The 24,259-nt window shown below is 35.9% G+C and overlaps 1 protein-coding gene across 1 annotated transcript in view; it reads right to left on the minus strand.

The window, feature by feature from the left end:
- The window catches only part of LOC136024824 (fibroblast growth factor receptor-like 1), a 63,581-nt gene extending 44,360 nt beyond the window's left edge, over positions 1-19,221 (minus strand). The window contains exon 1 of the mRNA XM_065700304.1: positions 19,128-19,221. The gene's annotated coding sequence lies outside the window, so the exon portion shown is untranslated. The remainder of the gene's footprint in view (positions 1-19,127) is intronic.
- Between the last annotated feature and the right edge of the window lie 5,038 nt (positions 19,222-24,259).

Below are 24,259 nucleotides of genomic sequence, written 5' to 3' on the forward strand. Positions count from 1 at the left end.
ATCGTCCTAGCACGTCCAGAAGCACCGAACTCACTAAAGCACCGGAAATCCCCCCAACTCCCCCAAAGAGAACGGATCCTGTCCAGTTATGTCAATCACGTATATAGAACTTGTGCTTATTCTTCCCATCAAGTTTCATCCCGATCTCTCTACTCTAAGTGTTTTCCAAGATTTCCGGTTTCCAAAATTTCTCTTCCCCCCCCCCTCCACCCCCCTATGCCACGGATCCGATTCGAATTGAAAATGGAGCATCCGAGACATAAGATCTTTTTACATATCAAGTTTCATTAAGATCCGATCACCCATTCGTAAGATAAAGATACCTCAATTTTCACGTTTTCCAAGACTTCCGGTTTCCTTCTTCAGCTCCCCCAGTGTCACCGAACTGGTCAGAATTTAAATTAAGAGCTCTGAAGCACAAGAGCCTTTAAATATCAAATTTCACTATGATCTGATTACTCGTTCGTAAGTTAAAAATACCTCATTTTTTCTAATTTTTCCGAATTAACCCCCCTCAACTCCCCCAAAGAAAGCGGATCCATTTCAGTTATGTCAACCACGTATCTAGGACTTGTGCTTATTTTTCCCACCAAGTTTCATCCCGGTCTCTCCACTCTAAGCGTTTTCCAAGATTTCCGGTCTCCTCCCAACTCCCCCCAATGACACTGGATCAGGTCGGGATTTAAAATGAGAGCTCTGAGACACGATATCCTTCTAAATATCAAATTTTATTAAGATCCAATCACCCGTTCGTAAGTTAAAAATACCTCATTTTTTCTAATTTTTCCAAATTAACCGTCCCCCCACTCCCCCACAAGTGGTCAAATCGGGGATCCGACTATCTATAATTTTATCTGGGCTGGTCCCTGATATGCGACATTAAAACTTAAAACGAACAGAAATTACTTCGTATATGAAAGGGGCTGCTTCCTCATCAACGCCCCGCTCTTTACGCTAAAGTTTGACTCTTTCTCCCAACTCTTCTTTTTAAAACAGTAAAACACTATAGCGTCGAGAGCGTGGCGTTGATGAGGAAGCAGCCCCTTTCATATAGGAAGTAATTTCTGTTCGTTTTAAGTTTTAATGTCGATCCTTACATTCAGTTAAAAAAAAACTTTTTTTTTATTTAATTTCTGAACGTTTTTGAATCAATGCATGTTTTGATTTTGGCTCTCCGCAGAGGAATAATTAAAACGAAATTTGCACTTTTTTTTTTGGCTAAATGGCTTTCTCATAGTTTTGATCGAATGATTTTGAGAAAAATGAGCGGGGGAGGAAACCTAGTTGCCTTCCGATTGTTTGGTTACTTAAAAAGGCAACTAGAACTTTTAATTTTTTACGAATGTTTTTATTAGTAAAAGATATACGTAACTTACGAACTTTTGTATTCTCATGTTTTTATTACATATATGAGGGGGTTCCCCCCGTCGTTAGTACCTCGCTCTTTACACTAAAGCTTAAATTTTGTCCCAATTCATTAAGAATGACCCCTGAATCACAAAAGCCGTAGAATAAATAGTTGAAATTACTAAAAATACTTTAGCGTAAAGAGCGAAGTATTAGGAGGAGGTGAGCCCCTCACATGTGTAATGATTTTTGTCCGTTTTAAGTTTTAATGCTGCTCCTTACTTCCAGCTGAAAAAACTTTTTCATATTTATTTTTTCATTGTTTTTTTAAAATAATGCTAGAAAATCCTGTGCTCCCTTCATGGAAATTTTCTTCCCCCATGACAAATTCCTCGATTGAAAGTTCCCCCAACATATCCACCTTTTCTCAACCCCTCCCCCCAACCAAAAAATCCCCCTGAAAATGTCTGTACACTTCCCAATAACCATTACTATATGTAAGCACTGGTCAAAGTTTGTAACTTGTAGCCCCTCCCACGGGGACTGTGGGGGAGTAAGTCGTCCCCAAAGACATAGTTATAAGATTTTTAAACTACACCGAATAAAATGGCTATCTCAGAATTTTGACCCGTTGACTTTGAGAAAATAATTAGCGTGGGAGGGGGCCTAGGTGCCCTCCAGTATTTTTGGTCACTTAAAAAGGGCACTAGAACATTTCATTTCCGTTAGAATGAGGCCTCTCGCAACATTCTAGGACCAATGGGTCGATACGATCACCCCTGAAAGGAAAAAAAAAAAAAAAAAAAAAAAAAAAAAAAAAAAAAAAAAAAAAAAAAAAGAACCCAAACAAATAAACACACATCCGTGATTCTGCCTTCAGGCAAAAAATACAAAATTCCATATTTTTGTATATAGGAGCTTGAAACTCGTACAATACGGTTGTCTGATACGCTGAATCTGATGGTGTGGTTTTCGTTAAGATTGTATGACTTTTAGGGGGTGTTTCCCCCTATTTTCTAAAATAAAGCAAATTTTCTCAGGCTCGTAACTTTTGATGGGTAAGGCTAAACTTAATGAAAATTATATATTTAAATCAACATTAAAATGTGATTCTTTTGATGTAGCTATTAGTATCAAAATTCCATTTTTTCAGTTTTGGTTACTATTAAGCCGGGTCGCTCGTTACTAGAGTTCGTTACTACGAACTGTTTGAAAAGAGTGTGCTTTATTTCTATCGGTTTATCTTTGCGATGGTACTTTCTTACACCAATCAAACTATCACTAAACGAATGGTGTGAACGTTAGCCATCCTCCCCACACTTTATACACGTGCGTAGAATATTAGTGGTGAGCTACAAATTGAGACTTAAAAGGAAATGCAATTTCTGGAGAGACGAATAATACAACCCCTTTAAAATATGAGGTATTCTTTTTTTTTTAGAAATATTAGACTAGTAAAAGTACAAACATTTTTTAGTCTCAGCAATTTTTATACTAAACTTTCTTTTTTGCACAGACTCATTTTACAACAAATACTGTTCTCGTTTTAACGGACATAAAAGAAAGTGAACGAAGAAATAGATATGATAAAAATTGTAACCAAGCAGTTCACCAGAAAGCCAGGGTATCTATTGCCTGATTCACTAGATGCTTTGCCCGCAAAAGGCCAGACAAAAACAGGGCCATAGATATTGGACATAGGTCATAGTTAGGGGCCATTGCCATAGATAGAGAAGAACCAAAAGTTATGTCTGGTAATCTCACAGCTGACATCCTTAAGTTCTTTGGCCAAGAGGACTCAATGCAGAGAAAAAAATGGAAAAAATTAGGTTTACCTGAAAAAGGCCAAAAAGCTAGCAAACTTTTTTCGAAAAGACATGAACTTGAACGAGAATGTGAACAGCCTATAGTTCCGGGAGCAAATAGACCAAATTTTACAAAAAAAACTAGTTTGGCGGACCTAGTTAGGTTCCTTGCAAAAAGAGGAACCTAATGTAAAGGACAATGATTTGGAGCAATTGGGATCCAAAAAGGGCCAAAAAACTGTTTTTTCCCAATGGCAAATTCGGAGTACCGTGAATATGTAGTTCCCAATCGGCTTTGAAGTTCAATATAGACAGGGCCAAGAACACCTATATGAAGACGCAAGCAGGGATATCGACCCCCAAAAAATAGGGGGAAAGAGGGATGGAGGAAAACATAAATTTCAAAATCTAGGGAGGCGCAAATTTATTGTTCCTTTTAAACCACAAAATGCCAAAAAAGCTTTTTTCAATGAAAATACCTCAAACCAAGGTAGTTTTCAAAATTTAAAAGAGAGACAAAATATCTAGGGGGGAGGCAAAATTATTTTAATACAATAATGAATAAGAGCGAATGGGTATAGCAATACTCTCATTTGCGGGAGCTAAAATTTTAAAGCCTTGATTAGCCTTGTGATTTATTTTGCTGTTTTGTTCCTGGTGAGGCTAGGAAAAATAAACAGCTCATTGTTCAAAATACATATGGTTTTAAGTAAAGAACACATGGCGCTCTGGCCTACAAAGGGTTCAGGGTGGCAGTACCCCAACTCTTATTTGTGATTTTTTTTTTTATATTTACCTTCATTATTCTTTTCACTTTCTGCTCGTTTTAAGATTAATCTATTTGTACCTATTACCTATTTTACCTTTTTTTTTACATTTTTTTACCTATTTTCATTTATATTACATATTAGCAATACCTATTATTTTTATGTTTGATGTGATTGTTCATTTTAACTCCTCTTCGCTTTGGATTCCAATAATTTATTCATTGTAATTTCTGTTAGTTTTAATGTCGATTTATTATATGACATTACTTGATCTCTTTATCTTTTAACATGGCTCTTTACTTTTCTTTGAGATATTTCTTTTTTTGGGAAACATTTTCAAAATTAGAAATTCCTAAAAAGTAAAACTAGGGATTGATAGAGAAGCTCAAAATGAAGGTTTGACTTAAGAATTTGGCAGTTTTGAGGTCGGAGGACTAATTAACATTCCATTGAGGTTCTTAATTAGAAGAGCTTCCTGTAAGTGCCAACAAGATTAAAAAAAGGAAGATAAAGAAAAAAGGTATGAACTATATAATGCAACAGCTTAAATTATATATTTTGGGTAAATTTGTTGACACTATTAGAGAACGAAGCTTAAATTACCAATCCCCTCCCTCAGCCGCATATTGACTTGTAGTTTCCAGTAAAGTAATTCGGATGATTTGTATATTTTCAAGCACTGGAGTTAAGTCACAAGTCAGAATTCAAAAGCAAATAGCTAAATCTGATCACCCGCAAGATGAAGCGAACGGCGTTGAGTATTTGAAAATCAGCTTTGATCAATGATGTAAATTTATATACAGATTTTGCGACTTGGTTTTCACACCCAATACTTCCTCTTTATTCATTCAAACGATGGTTCAACATTTGTAGAAGATCTAGATATCGAATTAGTTTATTAACTATGGTCATATCGGTCGGTAAAAAAAAAAAAATTGACCTTACAGGCGTCCAGACCTCAGGCTCCTAGCCGTATTCCAGGTTAAATTTAATCCCCATTTTACAGTGGTAAATATAGGATGTTTTTTTCTAAGAAAAATTTGTGAAGTATTTCCTGAGCTAGAACTTAAATCAGCTATTTTGCTCAACATATTCTTAATAATGTAGGTCTTACCCCTTCCTAGTTCTGTCACTGCGATCCTGCAATCACTTAGAATAAGTTTAGAGACTCATCTATCAATAATCATATTGACTGTTTCTAAAATCAGATATTGTATTCTGTACTACAACCTAAGGGGAATAAGCACCCTTCATCTGACAGTAACAACGGCAATCAAAGGGATAAAATTAACCCTTGACTGGGCTGCCCACTTAATTGAACAATCTGTCTTGGCTTTTTTCTACAATTGGCCATGACTTTGACTTTTCCCACAACTATTCCCTTTTTTTAAATTCAAAAATCAACGGATCTCGGTCGAGGCCCAGATCAAACCTATTTAATTTCAAAACTCCTTAGATTTTCTGTGGTTTTCATATTTTGTTTACATATTTTTTATGCATATTAAGTTCGTCAAGGACCGCATTTCAGCAGAACTTGAGGGAAAGAAGAGAATAGTATAGCCTAATATGGCCCCATTTCACAAAAACCAGGAACATCTACAACACTCTCCAGCTTTCCTCTATCGAATATACATATGGAGCTCAGACGTGTCCCACAGTGAATGCATGAAGTGCATACGTGCACGCACTCACATAAATTCACGTGCGTACTTAAACACATACGTTCACTATGCATAAAAACACGAGTATTAAAGCAGGGGGTGACTCATTATTTGTCTCTTCGTGAAAACTGACCTAAGACCTGTATACATCTTTTTGCGTCTGATAATAAAAAGGAAAAATTTATTCCCCTTTCTTTATCTAGGAAAGAGCTTTTGTCCAAATGTCGATACGGTTTTTCTAGCACCTGTCCATCAGATGTTGTAAAGTTTATTTTTTAATCTCTCGACTGGAGAAAGCTGGAAACCAGCCTGTAAACACACCACTGTTTGGCCACCAATCTAAACACTTCCATTCACTTAGAGGCTCACTTTATTAAATAAATCTTTAAATGATATACTTTGACCAAACAGTGTCAGTTGGTTTATTTTCTGAAGGATGAAAAATTGTGGTTCTGATGATACAACTTCATGAAGTTTTAAGCGATTAATAAGAAATTTTTGTTGAAAGGAAAAGGTCTTCCAAAACAGAGAAGAGTAGGCAAAAGAAAGGGCGTTAATTCATGAAAATATAGGCATGGTAAAGAATACGGCTTTGGATTCACAATCCCTAACAATGCTACTGATCTCCGTTTTATGGTCCTTAGCCAGAAAGTAAAATGGAGAGGGGAGGGAGGGGTCAGAAGCCATCAATCCTGTACTTTCGCACTCCTTTCCTGTTTACCTTGCTAGATTCCTCCAGGTACCCATTTAGAGCTGGGTAAACTGGCTGAGCTTACAAGGTCACGCCACTGACCCCTGCTCCAAACCCAATAACCAACAACACCGGGACTCCAGCCCCGTCCTCAAGGACAAAGAATTTCAAGTCGAGCGTGACAAACACTCGTCTATGATGGCCGGGGGGGGGGGGTATATGTGTTTTTTTTTTCAAATCTAGAGGACCAACTTTGTTGTTTTTCGATTGTTCAATGAAAATACTAAAAAAAGGCGTTTTTTCGAATGGCAATACCAAAAAGATTTACCTTTATTCAAAATATACGGGTCAATTACCCCATCCCCTCCCCAGTTGACACTATCGGACTAAGGTAGGGATGACAATTAACATAAACGAAACAATGAACAGTAAGGAAAATTCGTGACGGAGGAAAAGAGTGACTATCAATTACAAGTCAGAAGGTAGAAGAGTTGGAAATTGCCCCATCACGGATATTTTTATGGAGAGGCAGGAATGCAGATGATATTAATCGTAGGAGGAGGGATAAAGTAAAATCAGAAGTAATGGTCACTTTCTTGTTCTAACGCTGCAAAATATGGCAGGTGTTATGTATTTTGATCTTCCAAGGTAGCACCAAATGAAAAATGTTTGCCAAAATTTTACATTTTTTAAAGAAAGATCCCCTGCCATTGATTTATTTTCTATGGAGCAATATCACTCAAAACCAAGGCCGTATCCAGGATGTTTCTTGGGGAAAGAGGGTGAGTCATTTTTTTCAGGGGGGAGGGTACAAGGAAGCTTTAAAAACGCGTCAAAATTCGTTTCTATATTTTTTGTTGTTTTTACGAGCCAATCCCTTCGCCTCGCACCCCTTGGGCCCTCAGGAAATTTCGGAAGGGAAGGACTAGAACCCCCTAACCTTCTTCCTGGATACAGTCTTTCCTAAAACAGCAAGATTGCATTTTCCACATCTTAAGAGGGGGTACATTGGCGAGCTGACCCACCTTTTTCCCTGTTGCAAGTACTCTGCCTATAATATCGTCGTTCTCCTACAAGTGGCAACTTCTGGAAGAAGTAGTATAAAGATATAAGATAATTAGGAGAGACAATAAATCTTCCTCAGTTTAAGAAAGACCCTTCTCGATAAATAAAAGCTTAGAAGACATTAAAAAGAATGAGAGAAAGAAGAAGATGAAAAGATAAGAACGATTGCAACTGGGGAGATTTGAAGTTTCTGTGCTCAGTGTTGTGAATCATGGCGCTAAGAATGTTACATAAAATAGGCTAAAAACGATATACAAGATCTTAAAATGAGAGATTCAATCCTATCATTTACAACCCCTCCCCCTGTCTTCTCTTCTGGTAGACTATAAAGTAACGAAAAATATGCAGTTCTGTGATGTTTGAAATTTAACGACAAAAAACTCTTTCGAATTTTCACGCTCCTGATAAAAATTATGTCGCACAAAATGATAAATAAACTTCAGGTTAGGTTTAAGATAATACGTTAACCTTAAAAAAGATCTTCAACTCCTTCAGAAATAGATCATTTCCAAGAAAAGCAGCATATCACCGTGATTGTTGACACCGGTGCATTGAGGTAAGTTAATTAGAACAGCTGATACTTGGTTGGTTATCATATAACTTATACTTTTTCAGCCAGATTTGCGATAATTTTCATTATTCGGCCTTATAAACCAGCTTCACTTTCCATTGAGTATTTGCTACCTTCACTCTTTTGTCGATAAGACATGCTTGTACTTGTACTTTTGTCACGACACAAGCTCCCTAGCTCTTCCAGGCGGCATGATTTGGCAGAAGGTAGAGTGCCACGCTTCTCGGTCATCAGTGTATGGTGCATTAATCTCTAGCCATTGCTTGTCCCATCTTCGTCTGTGGCGTCAAAGGCCCCCAACAGGCTCCAGGTCGGTCATCACTGTACTGAGCCAGGTCTTTACTTGCCCTTCCTCGCTTCTTCTTCTGATGGCTCAGGGGTTTACAATTTAACACTTCTTTTTTGTGATGGTGCTATCTGGCCTCCAACAAACATGACCAAACCAGTTTAGGTGTTTTTTTATTTATTAATGCTGATAGCACAGGGCTTGAAGTGAATATCTCTTATAGTCAGGGCTGGTTGACAACTGAATACCAGAAGCAATCTCTGAAACTCAGGCGACAGGAATAACTTGGAAGATCAGTTGCGGAAAATTTCCCAAGGAAAGGAGCCTAAAAACAAATTTTTGAAGGGAGGGTGCTACTGTTTATTAAAAAGTGGCTACTCTAAAAATGTGCTCTAATTTGTTTCGTGAATACTATTTGTGAATCTTGAACATCCAGGGTAAAACGAAGGCCCCTGCCTAGTGGTCAAGCCAATTCGTCCTATCGGTGCTCAGTTATTCCCGAAAATCTCCAAATACAAGGGGAGAACACTAAGGCATAGCAAGGTATGTCTTGTGGGGGTCATTTAGAAGAAGGGTAGGAGGAGGTGTTGGGAAATTTTTTAGTCTTTGGCCAGGACTTAGCTTTACACCCACTTTTGTGCATTTCCCTGGGTGAAATGTGTTTTTAAGGCGGAAAGTACCTCTCGGTGCTCCATATAGCCATGCTCAACGGGTGGAGAAACCAGAGGAGAGTCGAATCCCCGCCGCTTGGTGTCCATTTGGGAATGCTAAGTGTGCCACACAGTGCCGCCGCGTTTGGCACAGTTCCACCATGCTTGACACCTTCCCCAAAAATGCTTGGGACACTTCCCAAGACACTGGTACAGTCCCGTCACGTTTGGCACGCGCCAACTGGTGTACATGATTTCTTAGAGAAAGCGATCCCTCGGGAGAAACTCCTTAAAGAATTTTGAGTAAATTGCATAAGTTGCCTGATCTCTTACCCTAGTAGAAAACTCATTTTTTTTCAACATGTTACCCTGATTTCCTTTATAAATATGCAAACATAAAAATTTGCTACTATTGAATTTTCGAGACCTTCTGGCTTCAGGCCAATAGAGAATTCAATCTTCTATTGAGCGTGTGGTGCTGTCATGAATGTCCCTCCGTGGATTTAGTTTAGAATTTACAGCTTTTAAACAAATGTGGCCCAACAAACCGGGCAGTTTTATGGACCTCTTTTAAATTATGTCTAATTTATGATCCTAAACAGAAACTTGTATATCGGGTATCTAGGCATAAAAACACCAAGGGGTTTCAGTTTCTCAAACAACCAAAGGCAATAAAGTGTTTAAAGTATATAAACTGTCACTTTTTGTTGTGTCTTAAATCTCAGAAAGAATTCAAATACTTTATACCCAACTTAGTTCATGATGGTTATCATTTCTTTTCTTTAATATAAATGGAATTCCCACGAATTCCATTTTAACGTTAAAATTGCCAATGGTCTTCAATAAGAATTTTAACGTGAAACTTAAACCAGTTTAGAGATAAATTAAATAATTATGGAATTTATACAAAACGGATAAAACTTTCAAAAAAGAAAAAAAGATGTTTTCTGTTAGTTCCGTAAAAAATGTGCGATCATTATTTGTGTCTCAAATTTAGTGCACAATTTCTCAAATTTTGTGATGAACTGACTACTCGAGGCATTTCTATGTCTCGTCATAGAAATACCCCTTACCCTTCTCTAGTAACATAACTGACTGATGGAACATTTTGAATCTTGTCTAAGGGTATATAGGCGTGCACATTGAAAGAACTTTCTGTTATGATTCTGCATAGTCTCAACTACAGTAAGACTAACTTTTAGTAAATGAGTTTTTACGTGTATTTACGCTCGGAGTATATTCCCAGGGAGTCAAAATTGCAAAAGAAGAACAGGAAAGAGCATCTTACTAGAGGTGGGCATAAATAAACTTATAAACAGCGCTAAGTCGCTTCACTTTTCATTTTTCAATAATTCAATCAAATATTGAATTATTTAGTACCTTAGGAGGGACTTCAGTTAGTCAAAATATACTCAAAATTAAGGGTATGAGGATAAACACTTAAAGTACCAAGGAAGGTGCAAATGAAATGTGATGCTCTGAATTAGCAAAACAAAAACTAAGAGAAATTAAAAAACTCAGTTTTTAACTAAATTTTTATTATGCATTCATAAAGTTTTTGGTAGTAGCTCACACCAAATTTAATAATATTAATAATAATAATATAATAAAATAATATAATAATAATAATAATAATAATAATAAATAAGAATAATAAAAAGCAGTTGCGGGTGAAAAGTCTACAAAAAAAGCTAAAACACGTGGCAGCTTAAGAAAGTCTAGCTTTCCTCCGAAGGTATAGTTGTCGGTGGGAATCAACAGATTTAAACTTTAATAGAGCGAAAATATTGTCAAATTTAACTAACAAGTTCTGCTTAAAAATCTCCATTTTTCCGAGTGGCAACGCTGACAAAAATGTGACAATGTTCCGAAAACTTCCTAAACTTGAAGCGACCAAAACAAAAATCTTGTAAAATTGCTGTTTTCTGGTGTGAATAGACCTAAGATGGGTCCAGAGGACAAAACATGTTTTCATTTTGGTGACCTTTGTACTTTAGTAAAAAGCGAGGAAACACGATATTTTTGTAAACAACACCTTTTGATTTCTGATTGAAAATCCACATTGCGTGAGACTGATTTTAAAATTTTTTTCAAGTTTTTGAAATTTTGGTGTAGATATTTTTTTTTATAACAAAATTCTTACTTTGTATTAAAAACCTAAGTTGTATTACCGCTGCTGTGAAAGTGCTTTGAATTTGAGTTTGTTTAGTTGGTTAAAATGGTTTGAAAGTACAGTTTCACGTAAAAGTTCTCGTAAACACTAAAACGCATGCGTCGAAAAAATTTACACTACCGTTTTAAAAAAAGAGGGAAGAAAATAAACGTATAGTAAAAATCCAATGAGAATTGGATTAAATTAAAGCATAGATAAAAGAACCCATTTTTGTGAACCTTTCCTGCATAGCAACTAAAATTACTGATAGCCAGTTGACAGTGAATGGGTTAATCACTTACAAATATAGCCATTGGTCCTCCCCCAAATGTAGTCAATGACTCAGTGACGTCAGTGGAAGGAAGCATATCCCCTCCCTTCCCCGTAGATTCTGAAGGATATCTTATTTGGGGGTATCTTCATTGAAAATTCCTTTCTTGGTATTTGTATTAGAAAAAATAAAAACCGATAAATTTACCCCCATAGAGTTTGAAACACTATTTTGCCCCCCCCCTACTCAAATATTCGTGAATTGATATCACTACACTAAATGAGTAAAGCAAATTACAAACTATGAGGATGAAGAAGAATCTTTGATTGAAGAATTTTAAATTCTTCAATTAAAATTTCCGATTCCACTATGAATGATAGTATATTTCATCTTTTTTTGAAGTTTTAGGTTAATTTTGGTAGCTTGATCAGTGCACTAATTAAGTAAAGCAAATTACAAACTACGAGGATCACCAGGTTAATTTTTTGAAAAAGAATTTTAAATTTTTCAAATAAAATTTCTTATTGCACTATGAATGATAGTATATTTCATCTTTTTTTGAAGTTTTAGGTTAATATTGCTAGCTTGATTTGCATCGAAGCATATGGATTATAAACAGCAGATCATTAAACTTAGTATTAAATAAATGATAGAATTTATTTTTTAAAATGAATGAATTGAAGAACGAAGGAATGGATAAACTTTTTTTCTCAGCTCAAACAATACAAACAAAAGCAATAAGGCCACAGCGGAAATCTAAGTCCCTAGTTGGTGGGTTTAACAAACATTACAAGTCAACTCTTTAACATGAATAAAAAAAGTAAATGAATAAATAAAATAAAAACAAAGCCACAAAACTAGAAAAGGAAAAGCTGGACAAAAAGTAATGCAGGGAGGGTGACCCGGGTCGTTACTAGTCGAAATGTTTGGGGGGGGGGGGAGGCAAAAGATTTTACTCAATGGCTGATCATTTTTACCGGCTTTTTTTTGTCAATAATTAGCATAATGTCCGTTTCAAATAGAATACGTAAAATCACTGCACAAGTCAGTAAAACCAACCAAGATTCGGATTTCGGTAGATGTCATGTCTTTATTGCTGTTTATTTAACCAAATGGAAAATTGTGGCATGGGCCGTAAAATCAAGGCAGGAGTCGGTAAAACTGCTGCATTTACCGGCCAAGTTCGAAATTTCCGTAGATGACATGTCAGCATTTTTTATCTTTATTGAACCGAACTAAGAATTTTAGCGACGTCGGAAAAGTCGTGGCGCAGAACGCCGCGATTTTATCGATTTCTTTTTTTACAGAATGACCAAAAGCATTGGGGGGTGTTCCTACCCCCCCCCCCCCCCATACGTTACGGCCCTGAGGGTGACCCCGACATGGGAAAACAAATAAAAAACAATACAAAGGTATATAGAATACACTTAAGCTCCATCATCAAAGCCCAGTAAATAATAATTGATATTTTTTTTTGGCAAACCACAATGGTTATGTTCAAATGACTCCGTCTGGATTTAGTCTCCTAAATTTATGTATATATATATATATATATATATATATATATATATATATATATATATATATATACATATATATATATAAATATTTGGGATTAATGGTATTTAATGGTATGACGTTAACTCTATAGAGTAGTCAACAAGGCCTTATCTAGAGGAAGGGAGTTAGAGAATTTCGACCCCCCTGGCATTTTTGTCTGGCTTGTAAAAATGTAGGAAAATGCATAAAAACAAATTTATTAAGCTTCTAAAGTTTTTGCACCCCTTCCCCCACCACAAACAAAAGTCCTGGATACGGTCTTGGTAGCCACTGCGAGTACTGGACGTTAAGTCCTCATAAAAATATTGAAAAGCATACAAACCTATCTACATATGAAAATCTGATCATCTTTTTAAAGTCTCCCCCTCCCTTGCTCAAACGAGTGGAATCTCCAGAAACAGAAACCTGACAATAAGGGGAAGCAGTTTCATTTATACCTTCTTTTCAAGAACTAATTCATCCAAGTAAATGCATGTGCGTCAACACTTTAAGCCTTTAATCCGAAAATCCTCGGCTAATATGATAAGGAAACATTAGAGGCCTATAGTTACATTTTTATCGCAAAGTAATTGCCCTTACACAGCTTTGACATTGTTCGTAGAAATAATTTCGAAAGATGGTAACTTGGAAAACTGCCATTTTCGAACGTTTCAGATGAATATTTATAATCTTAGTTCATTTCAAAAAGAGAAATAAAGCAAAGAGTAGCATAATTTTATGTAAATGTAAAAGAAATGTTATTTAGCAACGTAGCCTTAGAATGACGTTCGAAGAATCAGTTATCTGAAACTGATTACAATACCACCGAGGGGTGATCCACTTTTGGTCATCTAGAGTACATTCTGCAACTCGTGGGAACAATCCCACCACGCGTGAAACAGTCCCCGCAAAGCTTGTCACAATTCCACCACGCTTGACATGCGTCATCTACTGCACATTATTTCTAGAAGCCGACAATCCCTCGCATCTAACATAATATTAACAAAGGGCTTGTAGAAAACCACTACCATGGCCGTATCCAGGAATTTTTTTGGAAGGGGGGGGGGCACAAAAGGATTATTTTTCGAGGGGTCGGGTTCGAAAAAAACTTTAAAAACACATCAAAAATTTGTTTATATTCGTTTTTGTTACGTTTTTACGAGTTGTACAAATATTTTGGGGTGAGGAGTTGAAGCCCCTAACCCCCCTGGATACGGCCTGAACCACTACGTATTATATTTTACACGAAAACTCATACGTATTTCATTGTATATTCATGCGTTTGTCCACAATATCCATATGCTCAAAAAGCCTAACCCATATGGTTAAAGCGCTAGCACGCCGAAGAAAGAAGAGAGCTTGGAGCTGACGGAAAGGCTAATTCTAGCTGTCAAGCTTTATCCAAGAATTTATGACAGTGGTAATCCTTGCCATCAAAGTTCCCATTTGGCTTAGAAGTTGTGAAAAAAGAGCTCGAGAGAAATAAATTTGCCAACTGAATGAGTGGTGTAATCGCAGAGTTGCCACCTGTAGCACAAAAGTGCTATTTTAGCACTATTTCATTCTGTGTAGCACTTTAGTACGTGCTTGCTGCCACTTGTAGCACGAAAGTTCTTTTTTGGCACTGTTACAGTCATTGTTTTTACTGCAGCACCGAAAATCGCTGTGTAGCACGCAAATTTGGGCAATTGTAGCACTTTAAGGGTGATGGCAACCCTTGTAATCAGTGAAGACTGCTGAACTATCTATAGCAGACCTTCCACAGAAGGCATTATATTTTTTAAGTCATGGGGAAGTTAGCCTTAAAGATCAGATGGGGAGAATCACCAGAAGTCCTCAAATTAAAATTTTTGCATTTATTAATTTTTTTCATGTGAATTAACCCTGTAGCTTTATCGCTGCGGAGATGTAGTGCGGAATCCACACTGAACTGCGTTTTCCGCAACTCCGTTTTCGCAATGAATGAACCCACATTTGTAAAGAAAACGCAACAGACAACGCTCATTCCAAGAGAAATAGTCTATATATCCGTTTTCTTTATTGCAATACGGCCCAGGTTAATTGCTTAATTAACAGCCACTAGATTAGGTGTAGAACCGGCGCCGCATTTTCTTTTTCCACAACTCACCTACGGGTTTAAATATGAGGTAATTCAGCTGTGCATATAATGAGCCTAAAATAAAGCAACAGAGAACGTCCAAGAAAAATAACGTATATGTTGTTTTTTTTTTCCTCTAATATTTCCTAGATCAAAATTTTTTATATCAAACTTCAAGCGGAACTTTTTCCTATGATGTCTTATCTTTTCGGTCCCTACAACCTGTGATCCAGATTATTAAAAACGCACACATTCTTGTTTTGATTATGGACAGATAACCTAAGCCACTTTTTATGCAATGTTTTATTTTCGAAGTTTATTCATTTGAGGGACAAAAAATATTTAGATTGATGACGCATGAAGGGATTATAGGGAACACCCAGGGAACGGTAATACGCTATAAGGAACAGCAAATTACATGCAAAAATTTACCAAATTGGTTAGTTCTTTCCTGAAGCCTTAGAAAAGCAACATAATTAAAAATTTTTTAGCCTGAATATATTACCTTTTATTTGAAGAACAAGCAGGGAAGTATTTTAGATGATAAAAAAAAACGCAGCGTATACTCTTTTGTACAAAATCATTTTACCCCCACCCCCTCCATTCGATGCAAAAACAAGTCATCGTCCCCTTCCACATAAACGAAACTGTCCCTGAAATTTTCAACTCGATTCCTCAGCCCGGGGAGGGGGGGGGGCACTTACTATCAGAAATCACGTCACCAGGTGGAGCGTGCGAAGCATGATGGAAGTGTGCCAAGAATGGTGTAAACTGTGCCAAGCTATGGCAGGCACGGCTGAGCTGTGTGGTACACATGTTTTTCTGAGATTTACATCAGGTAGGTGAAAGTGGGCACCCCCCCCCAGCCCTGAGACAAAATAGGGTAGACTTAAAAAAGTATAACCTAGAAAATTCTCATTTCCAAAGAGAAAACACCCCCCTCCCCCACTTTAATCAAATTCCTTATCTATCTGTAGGTGTAAATTATCCTAACACAATTTTCCCATCCATTAATGCAACTTTCTGTGAAAAAGGAATATAATATCGAACAAATACAAAGTAGAAACAATAGGGAAAATCTTTTCAAGACAGTGGAAATCAGTTCTGTGAATATTTCGGCTCTATGTCCAAGGGCCGTCTTCAGCACAATATGTGCTGAACTTATATATATATATATATATATATATATATATATATATATATATATATATATATATATATATATATATATATATATATATATATATATATATATATATATATATATATATATATATATATATAAATCAACGTACATTAAATTGTGAGAATTAAAACTAAATAATGTTATTTAAAAACTTTTTTAAAAACTTTTTTTAAAACAGCCTTAGCATCCTTACTTCAACGAAGTTCAACCAGGACTGACAAAAATAACGAAGTGAGAATATAAACTCATTCAAACTAAAGAGAACAAAGTGATTAAATGGAATTTCTCAGAGCCAACCTTGCTTTTTTAGCAGCCTGTCTCAAAGGCCTTTTCATAGCTGGTTCAGTACTATTATAAATCGGTTTAGTAAAATATTTTGTTAGATCATTTTTAATTAAATTTGAGTATGAAGAATTTAGTGAGTATTCCCCTAAGTCCCTCTTCAAAGAAATATTGTTATTTATTTTGAGATTAATTTCGATTGATTCTCGAATCACATATTTTATCCCCAAATCATTACTGATGAGTGAAGATTTTTCAAAAAGTATCGTGTGGGACGGATTATTAAATATATGCCAACCTAAAGCAGAATCAAAGGAGTTGTTGGAACTATTTGAAATTAAGGCCTTGTCTATGTCTTTTGTATGCTGTTGTAACCGTTTTTCTAGATTCTGATGGGTCCTGCCGACATAGTAATTTCTACAATCACAGGGTATTTGATAGACCCCTCTTTGGCGAGTAACTGAGGTCTTGTCTTTACCGGAATTTAAGAAATTAATGATTTTAAAATTATTAGTAAAAACTACGTAGCCTACAGATTATTTTTTTGTGCAAATATTTTTTAACTTTGTTGTGATCTTTGGGATATACGGAAGATAGACAATATTTGAGGGCTTATCAGTAGCCTCACATTGTGAAATATCTTCTTCGATTTTACAAGAATGTCTTTTTATTCTACGGTTAATTATTTTATTGACAAAATGAATGGGGTATCCATTACCAAAAAGAATATATCCGATGAATGAGGGAAGTTACAAGTGCTCTTTTAACTTGTGGGGGGTGATTTGAATTAAAGTGAAGAAATCTATTGTTTTGTGTTGGCTTTCGATAGATAGTAAAATCCAGTTTATCAGCATTACGAATAATTAACACATCTAAAAACGGTAGTTTATTTTCAATTTCAACTTCTAGGGTGAACTGCAAATTTCGGTTATAAGTGTTAAGATGATCTAAGAAGCCCCGAAGTTCAGCTTCCCCATAATTCCAAATGAAATTATGTCATCCATATAACGACCCCAATAGACGTGTTTTAAAAAATAAGAATTTAATGCCCAATTTTCAAAGTTCTCGACATAAATATTTGCCAGTAGCCCGGATAAAGGTGCCCCCATGGGTAACCCATTTTTTTGCTGATAAAAAGAATCGCGAAATTGAAAATACATAGAAAACTTATTACAAATTTTAACCAGAGTCATTAAAACTTCACAATCAATTCCCGTAGCTGAAGCCTCGATTAAGTGGTAATTTTCTTTTTTTTTTAATAATTCCTCAGAAATAGTTACATCTATATTTGTATACATGGAAACTATGTCAAAACTACTAACTATTGTGTTTTCTGAAATACTTGTGTTGCTAAGTTTTTCAACCAAATCTGCCGAATTACGAATATAGGAATTTTGAGAATAAAATAAAGGTTTGAAAGCTGGGCAAAGCCATTTCCCAATATTGGCAGCGGGGGCTTTAGTACACGCTACGATAGGTCTTAAGGGAATACCCAGTTTATGTATTTTTGGTAAACCGTATAGTTTAGGACAGAAACTACCACGGGGAAAAAATTTATTGTTTAATTGTGTATACAAATTTCTTGTATATCTATTTTAATATAATATCGATATTTTTTATTTAATAACAAAAAGAAAAATCGTGACACAGAGCTTAGACCTGAAACCCGGGTGCTGGGAGTCGGATTTTCTTCCTACGGAGCTAGCCGGGCTTGTCAGTTTGTTTTAAACCTTTAACGCACCTATTTATAAAAATAGACATTTTTCCATAAACGAAATTCCTCTAGAGCTAGAATTAGAAATTATTTAATATGTAAATATAGTTTGGAGTTCAGAGTACAAATTGAATCGTGGGTTCAGTTATATAATCAGGGACATTTTTCTGGGAGGGGGGTATTGAAGTACCAAAGAGGCGAAATAAAAATGTATCGCGACACCAAGCCGCCTGAGGCTTACACAGCTTCACATGCACCTCTTCTATCCTGATCTATTCAAAGCTTCAACTTTTACCCCTACCCATGAAGTTCTAACTACTTTAAAACATTTTAAAATGCTTACTTACATAGGCTAATTAATAATTTCGCATCACTTCACTTTACCTCTCCCCTACCCTAAAGAACAAATATATAACTCACATTACCTTTTCTCCTTCTGTCTCTCTTTTTTTTTTTTTTTTTTTTTTTTTTATAATGTGTTTGTGCTGTTGCATTGGTGATTTCTCTTTTCGTTATATATATATATATATATATTTCCAAGCCCATGCCTATTTCTAAGCCATCTCAGTATTACGTTGATTGGAAAATTTACCTGAACGATTAAAATTTATATAATTTTAGGGTTCTTACAACTCAAACTTCTCGTCTACCCCCACCAATCACATCAAAACCAATACATTTATCTATATTTGGGAAATATTGCCCAATTTCTTTAAAAAAAAACATATGGCCGACCAATCATGAATGATCTCAATTACAATTTCTTTTAAACTGAATAACACACAAAATAGCTTGAAAGAAAAGAATGAAGTTCAAACAACCACTCAGGTCCATACTTCAGACACGACCAAAATTTGTCGATTCTTCTTCCTGAAAGGTCGAACTCTTTGTCTACGACAATGGAACTCGACCAATCACACTGATCACCTATCGATTTATTTATATTCGCTTTTCTTTTATCTATATTCTAATTTAAACAAATAAAGATGACAGTCGAACTCTAAGAGAACTTATTTGCAATCTCAATTGCATAGTCACTTACCGAGGGCTTAGAAAATTCCAAGAAACAAAAATTCGAAACAACTATTCAGATCCGTTCTCCAGGCACGACTGAAGCAAAACTCAAAACAAATCAGATTCTATTAAAACTAAGCACCCTAGACATTTTTATCGCTTTATAGGCCCAAGTGCTTAAAATGGATTGGGCTGTTGCCTAAAAAGACCCAAAACCATAATTATTTATCTCAGTCTGCATTATGACCAGGGTAGGAGACAGGGTGGTATACGACGGGTTGACACAAATTTACAGTACTGTAAAAGATGACTTTTATTGTCAATAAAATAGGCATTTTTAGAATATTGCTGTGATTCTTCCGGTTCTCTGGAAAAATCGTAAGCGTTATGCATTGTGCAAGGGATCGAAAATAATTTACTAAAATGATTTCCCCTGGTGAACCTAGAAAAAATGTTTGGCCTATTCCCGATTGCCAATCCCATATTTGGAACATTGCTGTTTAAGTGATTGTATTTTTGTGCAATAATAATCGAATAAAGGTTAAAAGAAGAAAAAACCACACTTGGGCGTCAATAACATATTAAAACCAAAAAGATCGTTTTTAGCGAAGGATCTAGTTCATTTCCTTCAAGGAGAGGGGGTAGAAGCACTGTCATACACACTTTAGCAGAGCCTATAAGCATATAAAAATTATGAGGCCTTTTAAATTAGAAAGCAAAAGCAGCGAGCATTCTTATTGCCTACCATAGAAACGTAAGAAATATTTACTAAAAACATTTAAAAAAACAACAACAGCAGCAACAACAAGCAATTGGGCATCGATAACACAGAAATGAGCTCTTTTAAGAGGGTCACAGACAAGAAGTTTTTTTTATATAAAGACCATTTCCGTCCATTTCCAGAGGAGGGGGAGGTAGAAACAGTGTAAGACTTACTTCGAGGGAGGCCATAAACACAAAAAAACCTGATGAGGCCTATTAGATGAAAAATAAATTAGCTAATTAATACCTTCATTAGGGGGGGGGGGGAGGGTGAAAATAATTCACTCACACAATTTTTCCTTGGAGAACCTAGACAAAATAGAAGAACTCTAGAATTTGCCAAAATTACTTGACGAAACTCTATTTATTTGTCTCACTCTCTCTTTTGCGATTTTGTTTCTGGAGAATTTTAGGGAGAAATTTCCATCAGGGTTGGAATCGTTTGGGGGATTTTCCCATGGGGGTATTTTACGGAGGAGAAATTCTCTGCTGAGGAAATTTCCGTAGGAGAAATTTCCCCGGGGGAATTTTCCGTGAAAGAAACTTTATACTGAGGGGAAGGGGGGTTGAGATTGTACAATAGAGAACTTCCAAGGAGGGTGAGATTTACGGCATGATTTGAAAAACGATCAAAAATTAAATAGAAAACATTTTTTTTAAATAAAGTAGGCTAAGGAGAATTTTTCAGGTGGGAATGTGCAATAAATTTTCCAGGGGAATTTTCAGCCCGGATAGAATTTTCCGTGGGAAATTTTATGGGGGGGGGTATTTTACTCCAAAGAAAATTTCCATCGAGGGAATTCTCATGGGGCTTGAATTTTCCATGGAGAGGGCGTGGATTTCTCTGCACTATTTGAGAACGATCAGAAATTAATTTTAACAAGAGCTAAGAGCTCATATGGCACTTGTGACGAGGTCGGAAGAGCCGAGAGCTCATATGGTACGAGGTCGGAAGAGCCAAGAGCTCATTTGGACGAGGTCGGAAGAGCCGAGAGCTCATATGGTACGAGGTCGGAAGAGCCAAGAGCCAAGAGCTCATTTGGCACTTGTGAGAAGGTCAGAACCTAAAGTTAAACTTTATAGCACAAGATCCTTCTAAATATCAAATTTCATTAAGATCTGGTCACCCTTTCGTAAGTTACAAATACCTCAATTTTCAAAATTACCTCCCCCCTCCCAATTCCACCAAAGAGAGCAGATCCGATCCAGTTATGTCAGTCACGTATCTTAGACAGGTTTCTATTCTTCCCATCCAGTTTCATCCTGATCTCACCGCTTTAAGTATTTTCTAAGATTTCCGGTCCCCCCAACTGCCCCCCCCCCAATTACGTTTGATCCGGTTGAGATTTAAAATAAGATATCAGAGTTACGAGGTCCTTCTAAATATGAAGTTTCATGAAGATCCGATCACTCCTTCGTAAGTTAAAAATACGTTATTTTTCTTATTTTTCAGAATTACCCCCCCCCCCCCCCCGCAATTGAGCGGATCCGTTCCAATTATGTAAATTACGTATGCAAGACTTTTGCTTATTTTTCCAACCAAGTTTCATCCCAATCCCTCCAATCTAAGCGTTTCCCATCATTTTAGGTCTCCCCACCCCAAACTTCCCCCAATGTCACCAGATCCGGTCAGGATTTAAAATAAGAGCTTTGAGCCACGATATCCTTCTAAAAATCAAATTTCATGGAGATCCAATCACCCGTTCGTAAGTTAAAAATACCTCATTTTTTCTAATTTTTCAGAATTAACCCCCCCCCCCCCAACTACCCAAAAGAGAGCGGATCCGTTCCGTTTATGTCAATCATCTATCTAGGACTTGTGTTTATTTTTCCCACCATGTTTCATCCCGATCCCTCCACTCTAAGTGTTTTCCAAGTTTTAGGTTCCCCCTCCCAACTCCCCGCCCCCATCACAAGATCTGGTCGGGATTTAAAATAAGAGCTCTAAGACACGATATCCTTCTAAACATCAAATTTCATTGAGATCCGATTACCCGTTCGCAAGTTGAAAATACCTCATTTTTCTAATTTTTAAGACTTACTCCCCCCCCCCCAACTACCCCAAAGAGAACAAATAAGTTCCGATTATGTCAATCATGTATCTAGGACTTGCGCTTATTTTTCCCATCAAGTTTCATCCCGATCCCTCTACTCTAAGTGTTTTCCAAGATTTTAGGTTTCCCCCCTCCAACTCCCCCCAATGTCATCAGACCCAGTCGGGATTTAAAATAAGAGCTCTGAGACACAATATCATTCCAAATATCAAATTTCATTAAGATCCAATCACCCGCTCATAAGTTAAAAATACTTCATTTTTTCTATTTTTCCGAATTAACCGGCCCCTACTCCCCCCCCCCCCCCAGATGGTCAAATCGGGAAAACGACTATTTCTAATTTAATCTGGTCCGGTCCCCGATACGCTTGCCAAATTTCATCGTCCTAGCTTACCTGGAAGTGCCTAAAGTAGCAAAACCGGGACTTTAGGTTTTCCCCCTCCGACTCCCCCCAATGTCATCAGATCCGGTCGGGATTTAAAATAAGAGCTCTAAGACACAATATCATTCCAAACATGAAATTTCATTAAGATCCAAATACCCGCTGATAAGTTAAAAATACTTCATTTTTTCTATTTTTTGCGAATTAACCGGGCCCCCACTCCCCCCCAGATGGTCAAATCGGGAAGACGACTATTTCTAATTTAATCTGGTGCGGTCCCTGATACGCTTGCCAAATTTCATCGTCCTAGCTTACCTGGAAGTGCCTAAAGTAGCAAAACCGGGACAGACCGACAGACCGACAGACCGACAGACAGACAGACCGACAGAATTGGCGACTGCTATATGTCACTTGGTTAATACCAAGTGCCATAAAAACCAAGTTTTTTCAGCTGAAAGTAATGAGGAACATTAAATCTTAACGATCAGAAATCATTCCGCAAAAGAGGGAGTTGTCCCTTCCTAAATATCTTGCTCTTTAAGCAAAAATTTGACGTTTTGTCCCAATTCTTTATGAACGACTCTCAAAACGCAAGGGCCGTTTAGTTAGAGTAAAAATATTTTTAAGTGCTAAAAAACATTAGCGTGAAGACCAAGAGATTGAGCGGGGGCAGCCCCTCATTTATGCATTAATTTTAGTCCATTTTAATTTTAATATTGCTCCTTACTTTCAGTTGAGAAAACTTGTTTTTTTATATATATTTACGAACAAGATACATTTTTGAAGATAAAATGGTTCATAATTTGATTTATTTGCAAGTATGGCTGTAATGTGGCGAAGGCCACAATGTAATGTGGCCTCGAACATGCAATGTAATGTGGCCTTGTACAATGTAACGTGTTCGATTTCAAGAGTAATTCTAATGACTGATCGGTCGATGAAGACTTAAGGCACTACTGTTTTAAAATAGAATATAAACATATAAAATAGAATATACATAAAGAATAAAACATAAAAATAGAAATTTTAATAAATAATTATAATAATAATTATAATTAAATATATAAAATAAATAATTTTAATAAATAGAAGTTTAAAAAATTTTTAAACATAAAAATAGAATAAACATAAAATAAAAATAGAATAAAAATAAAATAGAATAATAAAAATAGAAATAGAATAATAAATATAATAATAAAAATAATAATATATAAAAAATATATAAAAATATAAAATATAAAATATAATATATAAAAATATAAAATATATATAAAAAATATATAAAAAAAATATAATAATAAATAGAATAATAAAAATAGAATAATAAAATAGAAAAAAAAATAAAATAAAATAAAAATAGAATAAAAATAGAATAAACATAAAATAGAATATAAACATATAAACAGTTTTAAATTTTTACCTTAACGTTGGCTGCATATGCATATTTTAATTTTTTCCCCAGTCCAAACAATTCAAAATGACATATGTTGTCTAGACGACAAGAAATATCTTGCCTTTAAGAAATTTATTTTGTCTTAAAAAAAACACGAGCGTATTTTTTACTGGAACAAGCCAAAACCATTTGCGTGCAACGCACAATAACAGAATAAAAAACAAACGAAATTTCGTTCTAACAAACATCATTTCTAAGAATTAATCTAATTTTTCCACATATGGGGATGGTCTACAGTTTTGACCTTAAACCGCGAACGCTCTGTTCCACGTTATTATACACAAAGCAAAGAATAGCACATCTTCCGTGGTAAGCTAAGTTATGAAATTGAGAGCTCAGGAAAAACACGTCACCCAAAAATACATTTTACCAAAATGAGTGCCCACTTGATTTCATGAGAACGAGAAAAAAAAAGTGTTATCAAACTTCAACAATAATCCTTCCAATTAGCTTACCAAGTTGAAGAACCATGTCGCCTTTTCAACTTCATCTTCCAGTTATGATGACGA

This window comes from Artemia franciscana, chromosome 3 (assembly GCF_032884065.1).
Source record: "Artemia franciscana chromosome 3, ASM3288406v1, whole genome shotgun sequence".
Taxonomy (NCBI): domain Eukaryota; kingdom Metazoa; phylum Arthropoda; class Branchiopoda; order Anostraca; family Artemiidae; genus Artemia; species Artemia franciscana.